At 39.2% G+C, this 21,367-nt stretch overlaps 1 long non-coding RNA gene across 1 annotated transcript; it reads right to left on the bottom strand.

The window, feature by feature from the left end:
• Positions 1–249: 249 nt before the first annotated feature.
• On the bottom strand, positions 250–18,721 carry LOC132083211 (uncharacterized). The gene is made up of 3 exons (XR_009419904.1): positions 18,467–18,721; positions 4,837–4,922; positions 250–1,159 (listed from the first exon to the last, which is right to left on the bottom strand). It is a non-coding gene; the product is annotated as an uncharacterized LOC132083211 (long non-coding RNA).
• Between the last annotated feature and the right edge of the window lie 2,646 nt (positions 18,722–21,367).

Raw genomic sequence — 21,367 nt, forward strand, 5'->3', positions numbered from 1 at the left:
ATGTGACAGCTTGTGATGGCAAGAATTGGACTAAATCTGTATTCTGTTTCCAGCAGCTCCCATATTAATACTTAGATTTGTCATTATTGTCATAATTGCCATGTTAACCTGACACATGTGTGTCATGTTAATATACATGTGTCAGGTTAACATGGCAATTAATTTTTACTAAAAAAGTATAAAAGCAGTTCTGGGATAAAAGCTGTAAGGCTTCTCAGTAATGCCTGGACTGCTGAATAATGGGATATGGTGAATACTGGTGTGGCACATCCTTCATAAGAGATTTTTGTCTCAGCCTGCAGCAGTAGGATAAAGTCTCATTTGCAGAAAATTAATTTTTCTGCACACCTTTGGTCTCTATCATTCTTGCTTTATTCTGGAAAGGAGGTAATCACAAATCTCCAAAATAAACTTAATATAGTCTCCTGCTGTTCTTTCACAAAAATTCAATAGACTTTCATCTGGGCAAAGGTTGAATAATTGACATTTGAGGTCTCCCTCCTCACCCACCCTAAACTCAAGAAACCTCTGGAATAATTTGCCTATTTATATCATGGGTGTGAAAGTTAAAAAAAAATATTTGTTCCCCATCCCAGTGTTTCTGATGGAACCTTCTAGTTCCCAGCAATGCTGCCAGAAGAAGACAGCCCCATGTAAGCAGGCAGGACAAATCCCTTCCCTTGCAAGCATCTGTGTGGGCCAATGGGGCTGTGAGGGAGGGGTGGAGTTGCAGGAGGACATTGCTGTCCTGATAGATTGGAAGATGGGTCATCAGTGCTGGCTCACACTGAAAGAAGCAAGGCCAAGGACAGCTGGGAATGGGGTCATCAGGCCTCCCAGCTATCCACACTTTGAGGGTAGACTGAAAAGAGAAGTGAGTGAAATATGGGACATTTAGGAGGGAGCCCAATGACTTTGTCTGATGTCCTCATTGTAGCAGTGTCTGCCAAGGCCGCAGTAGGGATTTCTGGGCACAGCTGAGCTGCAGCCTCACAGGTGAGAAGCCAGAGGAACATATATCCAAGCAGGCCCACGGGGAAGCTTGTTCCAGACTTGTATCAATAAAGGAAGCAATGGAGCAGTGCACTGCAGATCCTAGAGCAATATGTTTTCCCTGGGTGTTGTTGCAGCAGCATGGAGGCAGAACAGTTGCACAATTCTGAGGGAACAGAAAAAAAATCAAAATCTTTTGTAAGAAAATGCTGCCTTTAAGAAATGATTTGACACGGAAAAATCATGGAAGTTTTGAAGTAGAGCAACAATTCTGTGTTGACTTAGGCTGATTTTATTTCACTTTCTGTTTTCTCAAACTATTTCAAATCTGATTACATTTCTGCATTTTTTGCTCGTGTAATTGCACTTCAGCTAGGCAGCGGCATTTAAGCCTGCACAGAAATAGTTTTGTTTCAGCATGACTGGCAGATCTTTTGGGGGTTTGCCTGTGTTTCCATTCCAGGGGACATGCAGTTTTCAGATTTACACATTTTACAAGAGGCCATTGTGGTGGGCTGGCAGCTGTCACTTAGACTGGATTCTGTCTTTGAAATCAGTAACAGGCATCACTCTGGATCTGAAAGTGTAGTAACAGGAGCTGCAATTGCCAGTTTCTGTGGCTGACTCTCAGATGTGGATGTGAAACAGTGAGTACTAATTTATTTCGTGATATAGATTCTATCTTCTTTTCCTGAAGGGATGTAGAGTGAAATTCAAGTATTAGGAGTTATCTGATTTCCTAGGCATATCTTAATCTCACCTTGCAATGAGTGCTGCTGAAGTGCTGTATTAATTGGGAAGATGAAAACCCAGCTCAAAACCAACATTGTTCGGTGTAAATGTTTCAGAAAAGAAGAAAAAGAAAATACAGCAGGAGGGTCTTGATCTTTCTCGTTATGAGTTTGTTGCTGATTTCATGTTACAAACCACCTTTGTGGCAATCCACAGGTGAGATGAGGTGGCACATCCCTCACTCTGCAGGTGCAGTGCTAATATATTGTTCCGTGGAACAACAACTGTGGAGACTCAGCATTGAGGGAGTGGAGGAGAATCATGCCAGGATTCAGTCAGCATTCCTGGAATAATTTTCTGTGTTGCAGCCAATGGCTGATCATAAAAATGAGCAAACATCAATGTGTTTCTAGTAAGTGTTAGGGACAGGCCCTAAGACTATCTGTCAATTCTAGGTGCTTCTAAAGTATTTCTGTACTTCTGTTTAGGATAGAACTTAGTGAAAGCTGTTATTTGTCATAATGCAAAGTTAAAAAGAAAAGACACTTTATGTTTTTGAGAGGTGTTAATGAATGAAGTGCATATTCTTTCCTTTCTTCACTCTGACTTCTGTTTATCTTAAAAAAGAAATTAAAAAATAGAGAGAAAAATCAAAGATATGCAAAAAGTGGCATGCAGATGACTCATGCAGTTTAAGATGAGAACAAGGCACTTTCTGTTCTCACCCTTATTTTGTTTCAGAAAGGTTTCACGGGAGAAGGTACAATAATTGGAGTAAGACTGAATTCTCAGAGGGATCATTTCCTGTGTGATCTGCTCTAGGTAACCCTGCCTTGGCAGGAAAGTTGGACTAGATGAGCTCCAGAGATCCCTTCTAACCCTAACAATCCTGTGATTCTGTGATTTTCTAATGCTATAACTTATATAATATGCTTTGCAATACCATATTGCACATAGTTTTATATTTTCTCATATACAATTGCACATTATGTATTTTTCTGTGATGGAACCTATTACAACTTCCTAATGTGTGAATATAAAATTACATAGAAAATGATAATTTATTTTTATAATTTTTTATAAGTTTTTTCATTTTCACCACGTCAACCTGCCCTTGTTCAAAACATTTGACACATTATTTTAGTCATGGCATCAAGAGATACTGAAATGTCATTATCTAGTCAAATCTACTTCATGGGAAGGTGTAAGGAATGTTGTACAGCATAAGCTGGGAAACAACACAGTGGGCTAGGTGCCTGACTTGGGTGAGTTAAAGGTGTGGCTGCTTTGACTGCAAGGAATAACAAGGGATACAGATACAGATATACAGATATAGCAGGAACAAGAATATCAAACCTCATGCTAGATATAAGATATCTATAAGTTAATATATTACCCACATTTAACATGACCCCTTCCAAGTTCTTCCTAAATGCTTGGATGAGAGCAAATAATTCATGACGCTGCTGCCTGCCTTTTATCTTACCAATGCCCACAAGCAACCTGTAGCACTGCACTCCTGATTTCTGCAGTGAGTGGTCTCTGCAGGCGCTTTGTGTTGGCAGCCCGCCGACAGCCCTGCTGCCCTCTGCCCATCCTGCTCCCACCGTGCTGCCTCAGGCACCGAGCCTCAGCCAGTCAGGAGCTCCAGTTTAGTCTGTCCATCCTCTGTGGTGCCCTGAATGCACTGGAATGGCCCTGCCTCACCCCTGCTGGCACAGCCCTGCTTCTCTGAGATTGCCCTGCAAAAGGGATGCTTGTTGAGGCTACTAAGCCCCTTCTGCAGCAAAGCTGAGCATGCAGGTGTCTCGTCAAAGTATCACACCAGGCTCTTGGCTGGGGATGAAAGGGAAAGGGCACTGCAGGAGCTATGGAAGGACAGGAGCAGGTAGACATGCTGGCTGGGGTGCAGGACATGCTTCTGTATCCCACCTGCCTGTCCTCCCCTTTGCTCCCTGGCACAGCTCCAGGAAGCAGCCTTTGGGAGCCCACTCAGCTTGTGATAACCATGAGTGGTCACAGAGTTCCCTGTCAGCCCTTCTTGACTACAGTCAACTCTCTGCCTCTCTCAGGGGTGGAAAAAATGCATGAAAAGTTACACAAAACATTTTTAGGGAATCTTTTTCTTGAAATTAAACAGCTAGAGTATCTTGACTTCAAATATTGATGATTTGGAATGAAAAGGAGTAGTTGGGACATTGCTGGCACCTTTCAGCACTCAGTTATCCTTGTTCCCACCAGGTAGCACAGCTTTTGTCCCTCTCATTCAGGAAAGCTAAAAATCACTGCCCATTTTATCACATCCTTGTCATAAAAACAAATGAAACCAATTAAAACTCACACTTCTGCATGCTTCTCATTCATTTTTAATGATGGTTTCATTTGGCACCTCCTTCTTTTAGCTCACCAGGAGTACTACATGCTCCCTTCCATTGCAATCTCAGTGCATTTCATTCTGTGCGCTCTCTCTGTTTGATTATGGAACATGGAAAAATCCTCCAACAATTTTTTTCATGGAATGTGGTCTTAGCTAAGTTGCTTCCCCTGGTCAATGCTCCAGGTTACTGTTCACTTAGACCTAAAGAGAAAAAAGACTGTGCAGAGTATTTTGGACAAGGACAGTAGGGAACTTGTGTTAATAACCAGCGCTTCTTTAGGGGTAAAGAAGTGAGGTTTTGAAGCTGACATCAACATCCATGGCACAATCAATGTGCCTGGAATTCCCAAAGCAGTATAAATATGGCTTCAACTTTCATTGATTTCCCCCAAACAATGTTTTGTGTAAATCTCCGTCCATTTTTTAATTCTCATTTATTCTAGAATGTTGAGTGCGGACAATGGAAAATACTTGCCAAAAAACTGTGAGTATATATTTACCTCTCATAAAATGTGATATGGTTGGATGTGAGTTCAAGCAGAATTTAAAATAGTTTTCTAATATCAGGTTCTGTCCAGGCTTGCTCCATAAATCAGACCTATTGGTTAAGACTGGGACTCCTTAAGAGAAAACATGAACCTGGGTTATGTTTAAGTACAGATTATGCAATGACAACAACCCTCCCTGGAAATATATAGCCAGCTAGGGGTAAAGTAGGCTCAGGCAAAACTTACCAGCTTGAAATCAGATTCATTTAAGTTTTAGTCAATACAGAAATGACAGTATAGTTGCCATGGCTGCTGAAAAGCTGGGTTTTAATCTGGAAAAAAAGATAAAAGGAATTTTCAGTGAAATTTCAGCTATTTCTTTGCCAGTACTCTGCTCTCTCTGATACCTCCTCCCCCCAAGCAAACCAAACAAAAAACCAAAACTTAAACCCCCTCCCATAAAAAACCCAAACCAAAACAAAACTCCAAACATCAGAACCTCAATATGTCAACAATAGAAGTATTCATATTGGAAAATTTTGTCTGGCAAAGTTGGCTACATGTTTATTGAAGTTTTACACCTGATGCTTTGTGTCATTCTCCTCTGTTGATGTAGTTGCACACCTTTATACCACATATCCAGGGATATAGCACAGTCTTCCTCTTCCCAAGGAAACATGGTGTTACTGCTAATGGAGACTTGAGGCAGTTAAACTCTAGTTCCCAATAAATATTTCACAGTAGTTCTGAGAAGATTTTTTTTTCCCTTCAGATATCCAGGTATTCACATTTTCTGACAAAATAAATATTTAATCTCTTGCTGAAAAGTGGGCTGCTGTGACAGCAAACCCCAACTTTCTGCTAAAAGCAGTTATGGAGGAAAACTTCAAATACACTGCCAGCAAGAACTGCAAAAAAAAAAGGGGAAAAAAAGAGTGTAAAGAACTGTAATCTGGTGCACAACATGTCATAGAGTATAATAATATAAAGTTTGCCATTTAAATTCATTCAGGATTTTTTACAGGCTGAAATCCACACACTGTAGGCTGCTAGCGTAAATAGCAGTAGTTTTTGCCAAATGCCATGATATAGTCATTTGTGTTTTGGTCTAATTTTAAGTGTATCCATACCTAGAAATGCTGGCATTTGTTTCTGTGCTCTCTGTTGTTGAAGATGAGCAATATTTAATTTTAAGCTCCAAGGACAGCTCCCGTGTCAACAGATAAACTCCCAAACCCCCATATCTATTTGAAGCAGAATTCTTAGTGTGGCAGTGCTTAGGGAAATTAGCAGGAAATGTGGCATGCTCTGTACTTTTGAAAACAAGTTTTATTTATATATTTCAAAATGGATTAAGCTGCCTATTACAAAGTTCCTATCTTTTAAAACCTGATGCTTAGTTCGTAAAAGAGAGTTTTGTACTTGGCTCATTCTTTCTCTATAATGTATTCATCCAAATCACTGAACATTCTTAGCTTCTTCAAAAAAATTTTTTAATGATGCAGACACTGTTTTGAAAAACATTTTCAACTATTAATACAGGCTAAGGAATAATGGCAACATCATCAGCAACAAAACCCTCCTGTGTCTGTAATTTTACTTGTTAATCAGACACATTTGGTCAGATTTCCTTGTGGATGCCCAACTAAATCCATGCATTTAGAACTTGTGTATTAGTTAGTGGGTTTAGTTAATTATAAATGTTTGAAAATTTTAAAAGTTGAATTTCATAGCTGGTTGTTTCAGAGTAGGACTAGACAGGTTCATTTCTCTCCTGGCACCACCAGAGCATAGATTGGTTTTGCTTAGTTTTGATGCTGTCAAAAACGTTTAGAATATTAATTTTACATTGAATTAAAATACAAAAGACTATGAAAACATTAGCTTTTTAAATTCCCTTTCAAAAAATAATTACATATTCCCCTGCTTCACCCTTTTCTGAACATCTGTAGCAATTTTTCTGGGAGTGTGTTGAGAACAATAATAGTTTTTACAAGATTCAGAAATACTGCTAATAAAAGCCAGATCATGTCCCACCCATAAAGTTTGAATTTCACATTTTGTTGCAACATGAGCTTATATCCCTTCTGGTGCAACCTGTAATCTTTTTTACTTAATGGATTATGGCTTATTAAAGGGAGAAAGGAAGAAAAGAAGGTAGATGAATATCCACAACCTGCTTTCAGAAAGGTGTTTTTCTTGGTGTAGCACCTCACAGACCAGCTGTTTGCTTTCCAGCCCTGAGGGACATTGGGCCATCCAGGTGTCATTTGTCCCCTGAGACTGAGAGGCATCTTTTGAACTTCGCCAATCACTCCATGCCCTTCTGGAATGCCAGGATTGACAGACAGCACTCAGCAGGGGCAAGGGAGGGGGAAAGGAGAAGTGGCTGACAGACCTGGGGAAGGAACCGGGATAACTGAGACAGGCTATGACATCAAACTGCAACAGGCAGGTTTCATGTTTTGAAAGAAATGTTTCTCTAGCATAATAAAATTATGTAAGGCTCAGGCCCAGCCATTCAGCCATTACGCCCTTTCTCTTCTTTTTTGTTTACCATCATCTGCCATAAAAGCTTCCTTTTTTGGTTTCCTTTTCTGAGAAATCTTTGGGTAGATGGAAGGAAAAAAATCTTTCAGGTCTCCATTATCCTGTTTACAATTAATGTCTTATGCTTAAATAATACATCAGTTCCACCATCTATTACAGAAGTCAAAAGGAACAGCATTTTTTACTTTCAATCACAGGCTTATTACTGGGACAGACACAAATGGGGAATGACTAGACTTTGCTTCTGTGGACAATGAGGGCAGGGCATTTCTCTTCTGAGGGGAAATGCAGATTTTGGAGAAAAGTAGTTCTTCTCAGAGGGAAAAAGTTTCTGTATGGAAAATATTTGAAGGCCACATCAATTTTGCCCACTTACTGTTTCCTTTTATTTTCTTCCAGTAGTTTACAACTTGCTGAGATTACTCCTCGTGCACTGGGCAACGAGATTGATTTGGTTGTGGTAGGAAGTAAAGTGAGAACAAAGGGGAAGCATAAGCTTTTGATCTCTCTTGCACTCAAAAAAATTTAATCTTTCTGCAAGCAACATGAAGAGTTTCTACAGCTTCTGTGAACCCTAGCACACCTGATGGGAACCTGTCAATACTTTGCTCTTGAAAAAGTGCAACACTTATGAAGATATGTGGCAGAATGTGTACTGTAAATTTCTGCCTTTTGAAGGCAGCTGGACATGACATTCAGTCTGACTGTGAAAATTTATTTATTTCTCTACTCCCCTGGATAAAAAGAAATTGTTGACATCTACTGGGGGGTGGGATGTGGAAGGAGAAATTGGAGTAGAGGAAAGGAAAGGCAAAGCCTGAGTGCAAAGGCTTTAATTAAGAACCAGGGTTTTTTTGACTGAGTAAGCTCCTGGAAGTTATGAAGATTCTGTATGGGAAAGCAGCAACCTGCTTTAAGACTGAAGGAGGACCAAAGGGGAGTTTTACCTAGTTGAAACATTGTTCAGCTTCTCCGAGAGGATGATGTATGAGGAAATCAATGAACAGTACAGAGAGTGAAGCAGCTTTGGCCAGCATGACATTGACAGCGTACCTTAATAAAAGTAGAAATGTGTTCTCTTTTTATTTGTCAAAATTAAGCACTGCATCTCCATAAAACCACTCTAATATTTCACTTGCTGAATGTGCCTCTGTGTATGAAGAACTGCAGCTGAGCAATTTTAGGAAGTTTTTCTTTGCCAGCCAAATTTGTAGGCAGGTGGTAGTGATTGGCCTGGAAATTATATTCTTCTTATTTCTCAGTGTTTCAATCTGTGTAAAAACAAATCTTTTTTCTTTTCTTCATGCTGCTCTACAACTAGCCTTTTTACAGCCATACAAGTAATAATATCATTTTGATACAATTTTATCATAAAAGAATTGGGTAAGGTAGCTAAAAAAAGAATCAGCATGTGTTATAAAAAGCTTTGAGGAAAAAAAAGGCAACAGTTTAAAAAACAAAAAACCAAATTGTCTTATTTCTGGAATGACAAACACTGTCTAAGACAAAAGAAGAATGAGTGACATCTACTTTATTCATGCTAACACAGTTTTCTTCAGTCAGTCAGGATGAGATGTTATACATCCAATTATGTAAAGAAAAGAATTTAGTTGAGCTGTGCACCTTTTTCTTATTATTTTTCTGTCTTATATTGGCAAATTTAGAAAGTATAAAAGCAATGATAAGATAATGGAGATTTAAGGTTGACATATTTCCATGGTATAATTGGAGTTTAGGAAGATAATCATGAACATACTACTTTTTCTTTTTTCTGTCTCTGTCTCTTCCCTTTCTTCATCCCTCTGATATGTCCCATCTCCAATAATCTACTTTTTTGCTGCCTAGATCCTATCCCAAATTCCCTGTTTGTATATCTGGCTTTTTTTCTCTTTCTATAAATTCTTTTCCCACCTACTGAGTTTTTGTCTATTCTTTTCTTCCTCCTCCTCCTCAGGCTGCATTACAACTAAAAAAAAAGCCTAAAATGAGAAGAAGAAGAAAAAAACATGTACCGCACCCTAAAAGATTCTGTAAGCTTCTAAAGCTATGTTTGGAAGAGTTTGGCTGCAGTTGCTCATGTACCATATACCTTTGAACTAGGTTAGCTGCTCGGGATAATCTCTAGACTTGTCACTTTAATCCTCGTTATTCTTTTCCCCCTCGGAACCTTTCAGAACCTTTTGCATGTTATTACACACCATTTTATCCCTTTGGAATGCTTTTAATTAAATGGGCCACCATAAGATTCCCTCCTTGAAGCTGATGCCAGGAGGCATGAGTGGGCAGTACTAGTGGGGATGAAACACATGGGCATGTACCAGTGAGAGATGGTGTAATCAGATTATTGCTGCATTTTGTCACCACATTTCTGACCAATGCAGAGTGCTGAATACAGAGAGACTTGGGTAAGACAGCCATGCATGAGAGCTGATATTTTTTACAGGCATCTTTGAATCCTTGTAACTGAATTTAGGATACATGCAATTGAAATTACATCAATATGTGCTGTGTTCATCACATCTGTATTCCCAGAAAAACTACCTAAGAGTTTATTTAGACATTAATTAAGGGTAATGAGACTTTTTGCTCCTGATTAGATATTTAGTGTGACCCAGTTAGTAGAACTATTACATTGTGTTCAGAGAAAAAAAAAGAATATATACATATAAATATGGAATTTAAAAAATTGTATTCATTTAGGAATTCTCATTTCAGATGCCTTTGAAGAATGCAATTCTAAGTGTGAATGAATACTTTTCTTAAAACAAATCCTGATGATTCTGACTGGGTATTATGCCCATTTTAAAGTTTTATCCTTCTGTTTAAAATGAGTTTAGCTAAATTTGTGTTCTGGAGTCGGCCAAGCAATTGCATAAACTGGACCAATGCTCAATGCTTTGTTTTTCCAGTATGGAGCTAATATTACTGAGCAACTATGTGTTTTTATTTGCAACAGAGTAAACATAATTCTTTTGTGAGTTCAGACAATCTGGACAAATTACATCTATTCCTACAAGTTTTCTGATGTTCAGCAGTTTGTTAACAAATTCTATCATCAATATGCAAGGAATAAACTGAAATGGAAGAGATTACTCACAAGCTAATGCCCTCTCTGAGTAACATTCTGCACCCTTTAATTAAGAAAGGCAGAATATGTCCCCAAACTTATCTGCAGTATTTTACTCTACTCTCTTTTTTTTGCAGTTTGTTGTCTTGCTAGATTTGTCATATTTCACCCTCATTGGGTTAACTGGATGTCCACATTCCAAGGCTCTGCTTATATTATATATAACACTGTGTATTTCCTTTGTGGTTTTCCTTTCACGTTCCACATACACAGCTGTGTTGTAACTTCACAGTGAAGAAAACAATTTTGTTTTACTTTGTATAGCTTCTTTTAGTTTAAAGACCTTTGTTGGTTTTGTCTTCATAGTAAATTTAAAGTATAGAATTTTTAATACATTGAAAAAAAAAAAGAAATTGAGGTAAAAAATCCACAGAAAAATTATAGGTAGTATGAGATTGCTCAGAAAAAAAGGTCATGGATTTTTTTTTAAATGGAAATATTCTATTTTATTACTTCTCAAAATAGCATTTATTTTGAATATATAAGCAACTTTTGTAGAAAATGCTCACTTTTTGTAGAAAATGCTCACTTTTTAAATTGCAAGTAATTTAAAACACCTTTAAAATTTATTAACTGTGTATTTTGTTTGCCCTGAATCAATGTAATAGAATAACAAAGATATTTAAAATAACAAATAAAATTACCATTAATATATGCTGTAAGTTTGAAAGTAAGAGAAATTTATATAGGGATTCTAGGGAGCTACAATGATAAACAGGAAATAGATATTCAACTTTTCTCATTTTTGGGCTCCATAAAAATATTTCCACTACATCCCAGAGTTCCCATTTTCCAGTCAAACAAGCACACTTGGTGAAGTATTAAGGTTTATTTGTAACTTCACGTTATTTCAGGCTACTAGCAACAGATTGGGGGGGCTTGTGCCGAGAAGGATGTTTAGCTATTGTTTGCAGAGTATTTGTAAGAAAGGCCACAGGCTCCAGTGGTCCACAGATCACAGTTTTGAGAACCACAGGTAGTTGGCTATAGGCTTGGCCAGGGCAAAGCTCAGATGTGTTTTAAACAGGGTGTTTGTGCCACCATCATCAAGGCATTTGGTTACCCCTAATTTGCAATGAAGCTCTCTCAGTGACAGTACCGCAGTCAGATGGTGAGGGTTGGCCACGTGCACCAGAAGTTCTGGGAAATCGCTTCCTCCAGAAATCCCAAATATTTAAAGAGTGGCATTTGAATATTTGCCACTCTTTCCACAGCTCTCCAAGCCAGGAACTTAAACCAAAGTTCAGGGCTTGGCTGCCTGCTTTGTGCTGCTCTGCCAGGGTTTGCAGATGACTTCTGTGCCTGCCCCATGCTGCCAAGGTGAAGCCAAGATGCGAGTGCCATCCCATATGGAAGAGGTGTGCAGGCAGGAAAGGGGGGAGAGAACTGGAAGCAGCTGCTTCAGGGTGTGGAAAGCCTGTTCCAGGACTCTTCTTTCTGCTTCCTCCCAGTTCTGCCGAAGTCATCACTTTCCTGCAGGCTCTGCAGTGCACTGCCGCTGTGGAAAATCCAGCCTTGGGTGTTTGAACCAACATAATTTAAACTAAATGGAGTAACATTACCATCATTCTTTCATTGTCAGACTCAGAAATACACTTCAGTAGTGTTTGAATTTCTTTTTCAGTATTAAGGAATAACATATGTTAACTTTTTTTTCCTCTGATGAAGAAATACTAAGAAAAACCAGGCAGATAAAATGAAGCAAGTATTTGTGTGGGCATGAGGAAGTATCTAGGTGTTAGAAAATTTTTTAAATCAGCACCTTAAATCCAGAGAAATCTGAATTTAGGTTTTGCTACAAGCAAATCTTCTTATGTTAAGATGAATAGCATACACGAAACCTTTCTTCTGGCTTATACTGCCATCCTGAGTGGGGGGTGCTGGGGAGGAAGAATATAAATGCCAATCTCGAGACTTGAAAAGTCTAATTTAATACTGTGAGCAATGCCTTAATCACAGTTAGACATGGATCATAACCCATAAAATTATTATGGGGTGAGTGCATCACTGCTCCAAACTGCTGTCAAAGAGTGATTACAGGATTCTGTCAAACTAGAGGGCATATCAAGGAGGGGCCCACAAGTCTCTCTTCTTGACTCAGTAATAGGCACTGCCAGCATTAAAAGTTAGGATGATGGACAATAATCTTCTTCAAAAATCTACAGGTGACACCAAGGGGGAAAACAACTGCAAATGCTTTTTAAAAAGTGTCCAATTCAAAGTGATCTTGATAACTTGGAGAAATAGTCCCAAACCACTGAGGTGATATTCTGTAAAGCTGAGTACAAAGTACTGCATTTAAAAAGAATGACAGAAGTAAAAAATAGAGGAAAAATGGTCAGGCTGCAGGAAGTGTGGAAAGGATGAGTATTTATTGGGGACTAGAGACTAAATACAAGTTGAATAACTCAATGCGTATGCAGAAATTGGAAACTCAATTTATATTCTCAGCATTAGTGATTTCTCAGATGGAATACTGACATACAACTGCTCAGAGAAAAGCCAGATAAATTCACAGAGAATAGTGTTTCTAAGAAAAGACAAAGAACAAAAACTTTAAAAAAGAAAAGTTGATAAATTATCTGATTTTTATCTCGTAAAGCACCAAGAATAAAGCATGACCTATCTGGAAACTTGAAGGAAAAAGTTTTACTAAGTGTTATAAAAAGGAAAAAAAATCATGACTCGGAGCATGTTTTACAATATTTTAGTATATAAAAGACTCCTATGAAGGAGGTAGGCTCTGATGAACCTTATGTCCATACAGAGTAAAACAAGAGACAGTAGGGCTTAACCAAAACTGAAAAAGTTGTAGACTGGCTTGCAGAAAAAGAATTTAGACTATCTCACCAGTTAGCAAGGAAAAGAGATCTGTGTTTGAGGGGTCATGAAAGGAAACTGGAGATACATAAGAAGGACCTACAAAATATCCTTGAACCTGTCTCAGAGCAGAAGAATACTCTGAATGGTATCTTAATATCCCAGAGTTCTTGGGGCGTCCTGTGCAGGGCTTTTCCCCCTAATGACTCCATAAAGATTTTAACCCAAAGGTCTCTAAGCCTGAGTGTACCTCAGAGAAATCACAGATTCTACATATCTATTTCACATTTGTAGCTTGAATACAAGCTACAAATCAAATTTGCTTCTTGCATCAAATTGTTGGTAGGCTAGCTCACCTTCTATAAATGGTTCCTATAAATGTTTCTTCTTGATATGTGAGGATTGGGCCCAGAGATTAATTTTTCTTCTTGACAGTTTGCCTGAAGTTTTAGTAGAGGAGATGTATGGAAGCAGGAACCACCTGGCCAAATCAAAGGGTAAATGCAGGTCCCAGCTCCTTTCTCTAATCTGTCCTTGCACTCAACTGTAGCAAGGCTTTGGCAGAGATTTGCATTCAAAGAATCTTTGGGGAATTTTGTGCTTGCACATGGATACAGGTCTTTTTCATGATTAGTAGATTTATTACTCCTAAATACTGTTACACAAAGCTATATGGCCCAACTAATTTTCAAGGAGACAAGTCACTAAATGGTTGAGTGTAAGATATCAAAATGAAAACATTTTCTTCCAGGGAACAGTATCAGTGCAGCTGATCACAAACCACTGGTGGTTCATAACTATGGTAATCAATGCTACAGGTAATTTCTTACTACTCTCAAAGTTCAAATGACTTAAGCATAACAAAATTTAAAAAGTACTTTCTGAGCAATTTGATTATGAAAAAAATGCATTATTGAAAAAGTTTGCCCATGTACAATTGTGTATCACCAGCTGTTTCCTTTCATTTGTATTCAAAGGGCCTGCAGCCCTGCTGTTTAAATTACTCATGGTATTGGCTAAATGGATGGAGTGGGACATGTTATTTGCATATTGATTTGTTTTGTATGGAAATAATTTTGATGAATTTTTACCTTATTAGATTGTGCATTGTCATAGTGTGTATATGAGTACAACAATCTCAGAGTGGGGAGAAGTTTTGAAAAATGGAAATAGAAACACATGTAATTTTAATTTAATTAAAAGGCATTTAATATTTAAGTAATAAACTCTCATGAATTTAAGGACTGGAAATCAGAAAAACACAATTTTAAGAATTTGTAGGTATGAGGTGTGAGCCTGTGTCCTCAGTGTGTAGTCATCAGCTACCCTCAGCTTAGCTCAAAGACAGAGGCTGAGGTCTTTTCATCTGCTGAGGTCTTTTGGGATTTGCAGGCTGGGTGCTTAGTTCTCATCCAGCATGCTCTGTATTCCTGCTCATGAAAATTTTAAACTTTTACTTAAAGAAGTAACCACCATACAGGGGTCTTACATAAGTGGCTCCAGAAGTCTATGAACAGCAGCATATTGGTAGTAATACCCAGAGAACAGATTTGACTAACAAGTTGTTCCCCTGATTTCTTTTATGGGAATGAAAAAATTAGCAGCAAATTAATCTTGAAAGTAATTCATTACCTTATGTATATAAATATATATCCCACTTCTGGCATTCCAGATGTAGATGCATTAGTGACTGTTTAGCTATAAATGTCTTTCCACATAAAGCCAATGAGTGCTTGCTTCAATGAGCACTGACTCAAGGCTCATGGGGATTTAAGGACCTGCAGCTGTTTCTGTCCTTAGTCACAGTTGTCAGGGGGACCATCTAATGGTGTCATGTCCAAGGCACAGCCATTCTGGCTAATTAGCTATTAGTCTGGCAGAAATCCCTCCTCAATGAAGATTTCAGTACAGCTTGTCTTACTTTCAAGAAGCAAGTCTGATACAATTTTACCAGCAGTGACCATTTGCTTGTTTGCAGGGCATTGTAAGAGCCTTATTTCTTGCTTTATAATGCTTCTGTCAGACTCAAAGGGTAACTGACCAAATGCATTTAACTGTTTTGCAGAGGTGAACCTCAGAAAAACATCAGGAGATGGAAACTCCAATCACACATTGTAGAAAAAAGGCTGTTTATTTATACTGAATGGATCCTTCCATTCTCCAGGCTTCCTAATTATTTTGCTGTTAATGTGAAGCCTAAGCATTTATTAGCAGAACCTCTGCATTTCTGTTGCTCTATTTTTTAACATGTTAACTAATCATGTAACTGCTGCAGAGTTCAGAGATACATATTTTGTACAATTTGAAAAGTGATTCTGAAGATCAACGAACTCCAAACTCAGAAATCTGCCAGATGGTCCAAGCTGAGGAAGTACACTACTCCTGCACTTTTCACAATTACAATTGTAATAGTGGGATTTGGAATTGATCTGAAATGACTTATTGGGTTCCAAACCTTACACAGAAAAAAAATAGACTCATTGTTAATAAATCAGTATTGCTGTTGTACTCCATAGCAACATACACTTTTACCACTGGTGATTTTTGAGAGAGAACAATAAAACTTGAAATTGTATATTACAAACTGGCCTGCTCAAAATCCCAGGACCAAAGCCTTTAACCTGTTAGAAATCCATTTCAGAACTTCACAGTCTGACCCTCCAGAAATGTATGGAAGTGTGCTTATGCCTCTTGGGGACCACTCTGATGCGCATCTCTGATGACAGGAGAAACAAGAAGGGTGTGTAGTGGGATGCCAGGCACCCACCACAGTCTCTCTATCACTCCTCTCCACAGCTGGACAGGGAGAGAAAATATGGAGGTTCCTGAATTGAGATAATGACTGAGGGAGCTCACTCACCAAATACCATCACAGGAAAAACAGACTCAAACTGGGGATACTAATTGAATTCATTACTAACAAAATCAGAGCAGGATAACAAGTAAAATAAATCTTCACTCCTCCATCCTACCCAGGCTCTACCTTCTTCCCTGCAGTGGGTCAGGGAGATGAGGAATGGGGCTTATGGTCAGTTCAACAAATGCTGTTCCTGCCAGTGCTCAGGGAGAAGAGTCCTTCCCCTGCTCCAGCACAGAGACTGTCTCCCATGGGAGACAGTCCACCATGAACTTCTCCAGTGTGAGTCCATCCCAAGGCAACAGTTCTCCATGAACTGCTGCAATGTGGATCACCGTTCCGTGGGGTCAGTAGTTCAAGGAAAGCTGCCTCAGCATGGGTCCTCCAGAGCGCCACAAGTCCTCCCTGGAAATCAGCTCCAGTGTGGGCTCCTCTCTCCATAGGCTGACTGCTCTCTGCCAGGGCCCTCCTCCAGCACAGACCTCCCACGGGGTCACAGCCTCCTCTTAGGTGATCACCTGCTCCAGCATGGGGCTCCTTGGTGGGCTGTGAGTGGATCTCTGCATCCCTGTGATCCTCCATGGGCTGCAGGGGCACAGCTGCTTCACCATGGGCTGCACCGTGGACTGCAGGGGAACCTCATCTCCAATGCCTGGAGCACCTCCTTCCCCTCCTTCTGTGCTGACCTTGGTGTCTAAGGGTTGCTCTTCTCCCATACTCTACTCTGGCCACATCTGTGCAATAACTGTTTTTTCCTTCTTAATATGTTATCACACATTGCTGCTGGGCTCAGCCTTGGACAATGGCACATTCTTCCTGGACCCACCTGAGAGTCAGACATGGAGGAAGCTTCCAGCAGCTTCCCACAGAAGGAGAGCTTCCCTGTATCCCCATCCTACCAAAGTGTGGCCATGCAAACCCAATATAGGGAGGAAACACAGGATGAGCAGCAGGTTTCTCTTCCCAAAGGTTTCAGTGTTGGTGTTTACACATGAAGGCCCATGCAGGGGCTGGTTTGGGAAATGTTCAGGAAGGGCATAAAGACTTTTGGTGTTTACCAAAAAAATAGAGCTTTGTCCAGTGATTTCCAAGAGTTTTAAATTACAGCTCTAAGTTAGTTTAAGTAATGGAAGTTATCTGTATTTTTAAAAGTACAGAGATTTGTGCCAGTTCATCAGATGAGTTCTGAAGATATGGTCCAGTTGTTGATGGTTGTCACCTGCTTTTGAAACACTCTTTAGGAATTTGTGGAATGTCACCTCATAATAAAGAAAATAAATTTACAGTGGCCTGAAGTACAGAAATGGCTAATATTAAAAAGCAGTTTTTTCTTTCTTTACCTTGAAAAGGCATTTCAGAATGTATTTTTAGTTTCAAATTAAAATATCCTGTACTAGAAAGCAACCTGAGATAGTAGCCTGAAGCTATTAGAAAAATACTGAAATTTAATTAGATCTTTAGCTCTGCCATAATGTCATTTCAAGGACATACCTGCATGATCAAAAACTAGTGAAATGAAAAATTGCCAAAAGCTCTTAATGAATCAATGAATGAAGAGTCCAACTCTTCACTTCTAAATAACTGCACAATGATAGTGATCAATAAAACAGATAATTCAGTGTGCAGGACAATCTGACTTTTGAAGCTTATGTTTGTATGTGGAAAACAAATTAGGACTAATGACTACTGTGAAGTTCTGTACATAACCGAGGACAGCCAGCATGATTTATCACTACTTATCTACACCTGGTCTCAATGTATGCTCAATTATTTAGAAAAGAAATGAACCAGGCTCACCCCAAACTGCTCCTATTGTTGTCAGACCAGTATGCTGCACCTGCACTGGAGACAAGCTATTATTTATTTCTCCTAACCAGTTTCCTCTTTTAATTTAAAACCCAAAACAAACCATGGCAGTTTTTCTATGCTAATATCAGCTGAGGGGTATGTGTGCCATGCCCCTGTTGCTCATGTCATTCTTGTTTTCAAGCTCTTGTGGGGCAGTTCCACTCACCATGTGCCTGATTCCTAACAGTCCAATCTTCAATATTCCATTCAGTAGAAATATATGGCAAAATGGTGTATATCATCTAATATATTGGATCTTTAAGGCATTATTGATAACTTGAGAAAAAGGCCTCAGACTTTTGCTAGCAAAAAGCCTCTAAGGCAGTTGATGAGCTGCATATTCCAGGTCTAAGAACTCAAAATGTCAGTAAATAGAGATAGAGCATTTAACTTCTCAGTGATTTAAACACTATGCAATTTTGCTTTCATATGTATTGCAAGCATTAAGTGGTGCCAATTTGAAATGAAATAGCATTATACATTACACAGAAGTACATAAGCGCTCACCAGCAAATAAAGCTGGTGGCACCAGGTGGCACAGGGTGGGAAGGTCATAAGGTAGGCAAAAGCATGAGCTGCAGCAAGCTCATGGCTCAGACCATGGAGGAGAAATTGCCCTGTGGCACTCACCTTGGGAGCTACCAGCCCGGTCACTGTGCAGTGCAGGCACTCACCTTGCTCTGTGCAAAGGGCTTCAGAAGAGTAGAATTTGTCCTGGTGTCCAGCTGAAGTGTTAGTCCATTCTGTTTTTGAAATGAGTGCCCTATTTATCAGGTTGCTTGAAAGGTGATAGTTTTAGTTCTCTTTCAACCCATGTTCTGAAGGAGCCAGACTGGCTTTTGGAAACAAAATCTATTCACATAAAGATTCACATCTGAGCAGAGCAAACACATACATTTAAAAAATTCTCTACTGATGTTCCTGGTACAGTGTTGTCATGGTTAAATCCTTTAGTACTGCTCCTTTAGTACTCCTTTAGTACATGCCAGTGGAAGGCATGGACTCCTCACATTCCCTTTTTGTTGGAAGAGGTGTTGTTTTCCTCCCTTATCAGTAAACATAACATGATTGATTGAGGGAGGAGGGCTTCCTCCTTCTCTTCCTTCCCCCCCCTCCACTCCTGTGTCCAAGGAAATTTTGTAGGACTTGAGGCTCTTTTTTATCAGTGTTGAATCTGTAGGATCTGTTTCTTTGAAACCTTTAGGAGAAAGAAAAATGCATTTAGCACATTCTACTTTTTGCTCCTGTGTGGTAATGCTAATTACCTACTGTTTCAGTGCTACCCTCCAGTACCCAGTCACAAAAAGGGAGCAGATGCAAAGAGAGAATTTTGCCTTCCTTACTGGAAATTGCTGCCAGCATTTTGCTCTTTTTTTGTAACATTATCATACTTGTTGCTTTCTAGCCAAGTATTGTGATTCTACTGAGCTGTACACACGAGTGCATGTGCACATTGTGACTTTTTATTAGTAACATAAGAGAAGGTCTCCAAGTTGATACAGTGTGATGAGAGTCACAGATCAATTTTCTACCAGCTTTGCATGAGGAATTGTACAGGAGGAGCTGCAAGAATGATCAGGAAGTACAAGATTATTAATCACAAGGAGCAGGCAGACTGGTGGCCATACAGGGTCTTCATTGTCACACCTGTACCCAGCAGTCAGCGAGAATAATTTGGCTGAATTACACAGTGATATCAATACATCTGTCTTCTCTGTTTTGATATGATTTCTTATCATAGGCTACTACTTTATATCATAGTCTACTTTGCAGTGTGCAGATTTCTGTTGGAAGTTACAAACATAAAACACTACTGAAATTAAGGAAAAGCAGGAGCCAGAGGTACTTTTTTTTTGTCTTTTACTCTGCATTTTCCCACTCTGATAGGACTGTGATCGTAGAATTAATCTTCAGAAAAACGGAACTCTTTAAAAGCAGTTGTAATTGTATTCAGGATCTTGGCTGGAGACAAGTTAAGAAATCTATTAATTTCTTACTCTGGGCTTAGATACTACTGACATAGTAGAATCAAGCTCTTCCAAGACAGGAAATAAAGTTTATATGTGTGATAAAGTCAATATCAAATTGGCTGAAATAATCTGACAAATCTCAACAAAGCACTGTGAATATATAGCAACACTGTGAAGAGCAGAGCTTGTGCAGGCACAATTTTGCAGAGGAATTCAGGTATGAAGATACAGGAACTACTGGGGACCTGAAGAATACTCAGACTTGATCTAAGAGAACAACAGTGTTTATCATCCATAATCTATTAAGATGAAAAATATTTTGCCATGCTTTGTGATTTTTCCCAAATAGTTTGCTCTATTTTTATATTCATCTTCTCAAATTACTTTTTAGGCAGCTTTCATATGTGTAGTTGAGCTACTTTCCATCACAGAAAGTTTTGTATAGGAATTCAAAGGTCCTTTTTTTTTGTTTGTTTTGGAGTTTGCTACCTGGAATTTGTGACTGAGCACCTTTACTTCAGTTCATCCTATCTAATATCAGCCACGTTTCAAGTCACAGGACTCTTTACAGTGTGGCTCAGCCCACTTGATGTCTGCAGCTTTCACTGCCTGTCAGAACCCAAGACATCTCTCTGGCAGTCCTGGATGGCTTGAGCCCCTGCCAGGGAGCTCAGAGACCTTGGCACAGAGCCCAAGACACCTGTGACTTTGATTTTGACCCACAGAGGAAACTAGCACCTTTATATGAAGAATTACAAGTCTAGAGAGTTTAAGTAGAATAATAGTTCATCACAGAGTGAATAGTAGAATTTTGGGTGTTTAGAATAGGGGCTCAGGTTCCCAAGATGGAGGAATTTGGGTGTACCCTGTCCTTTTTTTTTCCTAGGCTCTGTGTATTAGATGATGCTGGCACTTTTGGATTGGTTTAAGAAAGAAACTCACTGCCTAATATAAGTGATAGGTATTGGTAACTTATTGTAAATATTGTACATGTAGGTTTTAGTGTAAAAGATAACACCGCCCCGAGAGCAGTCAGTGTGCCTCAACCCAACCTGCCAGACAGACCTTGGCATGTCAAAAAAAGAATATTATAGATAAGAAATAATAAACAACCTTGAGAACGAGAACAGAAGAATCCTGACTCCTTCTTCGACTGCTGGGCTGCGAAAAAGAGACTTGTGTGTATGTCAGGGTCACTCTGACCAGCAGAGATTCTGAGAACTTCCCATGCAGGACTCCCAGGGAAGTACTGAAGCATACAAGTTAGACTGGGGTTATATATCTGGAACCTGGTGATACTTTGGTTCTCTGGATGGTGTTGTCATTATCAAAGGTTTTTACTGAAGCTGTTCTGTTTGTCTGAAGAAACACTGTGTTTTTGGTTCTATTAAACACACTAGGTTGGTCCTATCAAACACACTAGGTATTTCTAAGGGCTTACAAGTCCCTGCTAAGCAATATTGTAAATCAAAGGCGACTCTGATGAAGGGGAGAAAGAATGACACATCAGACTCCATCATCAGAAGGCTAATGAATTACTTTATTGTACTATACGATATACATTTCATCTAAATTGAATCTGCCATGCCCTCACTCTTGCTCCCA

The sequence above is a fragment of the Ammospiza nelsoni genome, chromosome 1, assembly GCF_027579445.1.
Source record: "Ammospiza nelsoni isolate bAmmNel1 chromosome 1, bAmmNel1.pri, whole genome shotgun sequence".
Taxonomy (NCBI): domain Eukaryota; kingdom Metazoa; phylum Chordata; class Aves; order Passeriformes; family Passerellidae; genus Ammospiza; species Ammospiza nelsoni.